The sequence below is a fragment of the Neodiprion lecontei genome, chromosome 2, assembly GCF_021901455.1.
Source record: "Neodiprion lecontei isolate iyNeoLeco1 chromosome 2, iyNeoLeco1.1, whole genome shotgun sequence".
In the NCBI taxonomy this organism is placed as follows: domain Eukaryota; kingdom Metazoa; phylum Arthropoda; class Insecta; order Hymenoptera; family Diprionidae; genus Neodiprion; species Neodiprion lecontei.
The window spans coordinates 2506150-2511289 of record NC_060261.1 but is presented as its reverse complement, the minus strand read 5'-3'; the positions used below and the strand labels follow the sequence as shown (position 1 = coordinate 2511289).

At 32.9% G+C, this 5140-nt stretch overlaps 1 long non-coding RNA gene across 1 annotated transcript; it reads right to left on the bottom strand.

Moving 5' to 3' along the window:
• Positions 1 to 1358: 1358 nt before the first annotated feature.
• On the bottom strand, positions 1359 to 5083 carry LOC124292860. Its single transcript, XR_006902803.1, has 4 exons — positions 4935 to 5083; positions 4807 to 4856; positions 2790 to 4549; positions 1359 to 2142 (listed from the first exon to the last, which is right to left on the bottom strand). It is a non-coding gene; the product is annotated as an uncharacterized LOC124292860 (long non-coding RNA).
• Between the last annotated feature and the right edge of the window lie 57 nt (positions 5084 to 5140).

Below are 5140 nucleotides of genomic sequence, written 5' to 3'. Positions count from 1 at the left end.
CATGATAACAAGTCATATGGCTGTGATACGAGAATTAAAAAAAAAATCAGTTTACGTGACTGTATGATTTGCTGTACCGTGTCTGCCAGTTTAAGACTGTATCTATAACGTGTATAATATATTGTCAAAAGTATCAATCACAATTTGTAAGTTTAATACTTGATAGTGGTAAATGAAAATGAAAGCAGCTTTGTATTACAAACGGACAGACGTTAATTATGCATCTACACAACGTACATTTGATGTTAAATATTAACGGTAAAAACTAGTCACAGAGTAATGTAACGAAGTAAATGAAACAACATATGTATTAAATCTTTCGAACAGTGAGTAACGGAGGAGGTGTATTTGATAGGTATTATATTCTAAAACCTTAGCCATTGTCTTGCGTAAATTGTGAAATGAGAAAAAATCCCATTCCACGCATATGAAATTGAAAAAATGATATCGTTATATTTTTAATTTCGTAAAAAATAGATCTCTGTGTGAAGATATGAACTTGGTCATGAGTACGGAGTGAAAAAGAAATATGGTACAGACAGGGACCAGATTTTTCATTGTAAAACGAATCGAATTGGCGGTAATAGATGTTCTTCTTTTGGTTAACAATGCCAATCAGCCGGCTGACACGGACAAGAGTAACAGCATTCGGCTAATCAATAAGGAAATCTATTGTCTCGAATAATGAGCCGTTGTTCTCATTGTGCGATTAATTTTTTTTAACCATCAACGAAGTGGACAATTTCGCAGATTCCGTGACATGGTAGAAACATAATGTAAATACGGGGTGTTTAATTAGTTATGCCTTAAGTTACGTACCATGCAGCTAACGCAGTCTAATGCTCAAGCTGTATATGCATATATATGTATATATATATGTGTGTGTGTGCGTGTATGTATGTATGTATGATATGTTTGTGAATATTACGGCATAGTGATATTTGATACTGATAAAGAAAAGAAGTGAAGAGATGAAAAGCAAAAACAAAAACTCACTCGGTATCTTAAAAAAAAATTGATCATACTAAAATTACGCGTATCTTTAAATAACAGAATGGAAAAAATCGCTTGTATGATTTACATGCGTATTAACTAATAACAGTATAATACGTATGTTGTTGAATTTATAAAAAAAAAGTAAATATAAAAGGGTGCTGCTTTCTCTCTACAATTTTAAACTCGTACCTCACTGCTTTTCTGTGTAATATAATAAAGTTACTGACCTCTGTTAGAATTCTATCAACTGGTTTGAGAACGAGAAATAGAATTGGTTTGTGAAATCCCGTTTCGAACAAATAAATATATAATTAACCACTTCTATCATTTGTACAGAGCGGTTATTTAGTTTTTAAATGTAATTCTTTTAGCGGGGAGAAAAACAAAGAGAGCGGTACTCTTTTCTTCTTTATTCTAAAAATACCGTCTAAGATAGCCTAAATAAATTGAATGATTTTCGTTGTATATGTGGAGGTTCCTGCGAAGTTTTGTCGTCGTACTAAGTTATAATGTTGATAAATTATTTTCCCCGAAGAGCCTTCTTTAATTTATATAATTACATAGTCATACGATTAACAATTTATCGGGTATATAATATAATGTGAATATTATGGTACATAAATATACATTTACTCTATTATTAAAAGCATTAATAATCGTTTTTAGGTAAAAATCATACTAATCTACTTGTTTATGTCATATCTGACGCGCAACACGCTCTATAAGATTAAAAAAATCAAGAAATAAAACAATAACGTTACAGTAATAAACATAAGTAAGAATTTTATGATGGTCCGGTTCATTTATTCCTTTAACCGATTTATTTATTTATAACAGACCAAATTCCGCAGTTTCAATTCGAGCGAATTTGTGCTTTGGTTGTTGAATTAATTCGGTTAAAAAAACACCGATTATTAATATCTCTATTGAAAAATTATCTCATCAGTAATAAACAATTACTGGATCTCTAGATAGTACGTAAGGCCCTCTACCTTAGGTATGACCCAAAGGTATGATCCTTTTACAGAAGCCATATAAGACGCGTGTTCTTAATTTTATTAGTTTAATGGATCACCTAGATATCTTGAAGCCCTAATACACGACGGAATCCACCGGAGTGAGGCATTTCACGTTCTCGAACGAAGCCTGTAAAAAAATTTCCGGTTATCTAACACGAAGGCATGCTTTTCTAACATGTGACGCAAAACTCATTCCCGAATCTGAATATCTTTGAATGTGTTAAAAATGGCCGCCGTTAACGCGCTTGGAATTTTATTTTTATCATACGATCTCTTCCATCACTCGTCGGTTATCAAGACTCGTTCAACTCGAAACAAAATTATGGCAAGAATGATTCAATCACTATTTCATCTTTTACAGGAGGCTAGAAATTTGAAACTCTGCTTACGAAATGATCAGCAAAAGCGTCGAAATTCTAGAAAGATCAACGTGTACTATATTGTGACAGATTTAATATTACCGATTGTGAACCGATTGCAGAAAAGAAACCTTCAGGAATGGCTAATACAGTGTATGTAGTCACGTATTTAATCAGATTACTAAATCTAAAATGCTTAAATATCCCCTGGAAGTATCAGATCCTTACCGCTGCCGGTAACGTAATTAATTCCAGTTGAATAAAACCGTGTCGTGCGGTAAATATGGGAATCGAGAGATTTTGCAACGAGTTTTACAATATTTATCGGATACACGCAGGTGTGCAGATGTCGGAATAAATTTTCATTAGGGGTTGACGAATCGGGTCAATGTTGCTGGGAGATGTAGATACGTACTTGAGGCACAGGAGTCGTTTAGTTTACGGTGTCGTGGCGATCCTAACGCACTGACCGCCTTCTTGCCTTTCCTCTTTTTACCTTTCTATAATACCTGCGATACACATTGCACGTATGGATGGGGTCTTATGAAATTCGCAACCTTATGTTTCACGTTCGATCGACTACGGCTAAAGTATCAATGAAGTTTTATGCCGATATAAAAAATAGGGAAAAGAATTGATATCGGTCGAAGAGGATGGAATAAAATTTTTATTTTACAAAATATAAGTTTACAAGGTAATTCCTGGGTCGGGGGTGAAATCAAAAATTTATATTTTCCGTTCAAAACAGTTTCATTACACGAAATTTTTAACCCGCAGTAATATACCAAGAAACAATCCGTTTGAAAAGGCGAATAACTCGAGGTGTACTAATTTGCTGATTCTGCTACATTAATATAAATTTTTGCAAGGTAGTATAAATTTTCGTAATGCGAATAATTTTTCCCTGCATTCGAACGCCAATCGTTTTTTTTTTTAACTCGCTTACGTACAGTAATAAATACGTGAAACAGAAATTCATATCTTATAATTTTTACATCTTATTTTAAGAATCCTGCATTGAGTAATTTCTTATTATATAATAACAATAGTAATAATATTATAAATTTTCAACACATTTCTGTATCAATTACATATACTACACTACGTATTTTCGCTTGTCGATGCAGTTTGTCTATGGCTTAATTAATTGCATACGTAATTGCAGCTACACGCATACACGGAGATAAAGGAATTCTTGAAACACGAAAATAAATTTTATCAGAGTCCATTCCCTTGTTTGTTTAAATACGATTACTTCAATTCGACAATTTCGATTTATTAGGTAGTTTGTCAAAATGATTTAGTCAAGCGAATTCCTTGATTCAACAAAAATGGCTTTCTTGTCGTGATCGAACAAGTAGCGAATATATTCATCGTAAGTATCGGTATACTAGTACTGTAAACGGCCACTAGGCGGTGAACTTTCTCGCTATGAAAGTAGCTTCAAAGATTGTTATAAAACTGGGTAGTCGGGCTCGTAATCAGATTCGGATAACGTGAATTAAATTCGCCATCAGGTTAACTGATCCAAGTCAGGAATGTGTAATACCCATGATCATTCAAAGGCATGATTTATTTACACATTAAGTCCGACTAAAGTAGTTTACCGTATTTGACTATAGCATTTAGTTTAATCAAACGAATATCACATTACTGAAATAAATCCTTTCCCTCCGTGTATAGATCGCTTGTGTGCATTTGCAGATCGGTTATGTTAATACGCGACGAATGAACGTTTGATAGTAAATCGTAAAGCAGGCATTGGTAATGACTGCAATGATTTATGTACATAATTTTCTTATTTGTTCTCTATTCTTCACCCTTTTTATCACCGTTCTATTTAATGGTGATTGACGTACCGTTTTACCCTTATAAATTATACACGTTGCATTATACACACGGGCAATTAATATTCGTTGGGAAGAAAAGAAGAAACAAAAAAACACCGTCTTATATCTGGTTCTGCGATCTTGAATGACCTATCGGAATACATATTTCAATAATGACATACGAAATAAAGTATTTATTTAGCTAGGGGTTTCGATGAGATGATTACACAAGCTGATAATATCATTTAAATAAGTTTGTTTTGTATATGTTTCTTTTTTTTCCCACCATTTTGACCATTTTTTTCCCAAACCAGTCGTCAGTATAATTTTTCGAAAGTTGTGCTATCTACAATCGAAACGATATAATATGTATACTTATTCCGCATTTCACTCAATGATTTTCGAAACGTTGTACCGACATGAATATCTAACGATGATATATAGTTTTCGCATATTCATTATCAATTTATAAAGTAGAAGAAGTTTGCAGACGTAGATCACGTTATTATTATTATTGTTATTGTTGTTGGTGTTATTATTATTATTATTATTATTATTATTATTATTATTATTATTATTATTATTATTATTATGTATAATTACCATCATACTCGATTAAACTGCTCCGTTCGATCGTACTCTTGGGACAAGGCCTTGAAGTATAGTAAACAGCATCATTAGTTAACATACTATATTAACATTTCGACATACGTTCGTCGGCTATATTATACCTGTATAATTGAATCCGTGAGAACGAGTTGGACGATTTTATTTCGGAGACGTCACAACGATGAGTGATTTTAGACGTCCTCGTAACTAGTTCGCGATTATTATGTAAGCTAATCGATGAGGATAATTGAGAAAGGATCAAACGTGTTTTGTTTACGCTAGCAGTATACGGATGTATTGCATAATTCTGAAACGTTATCATATTAGA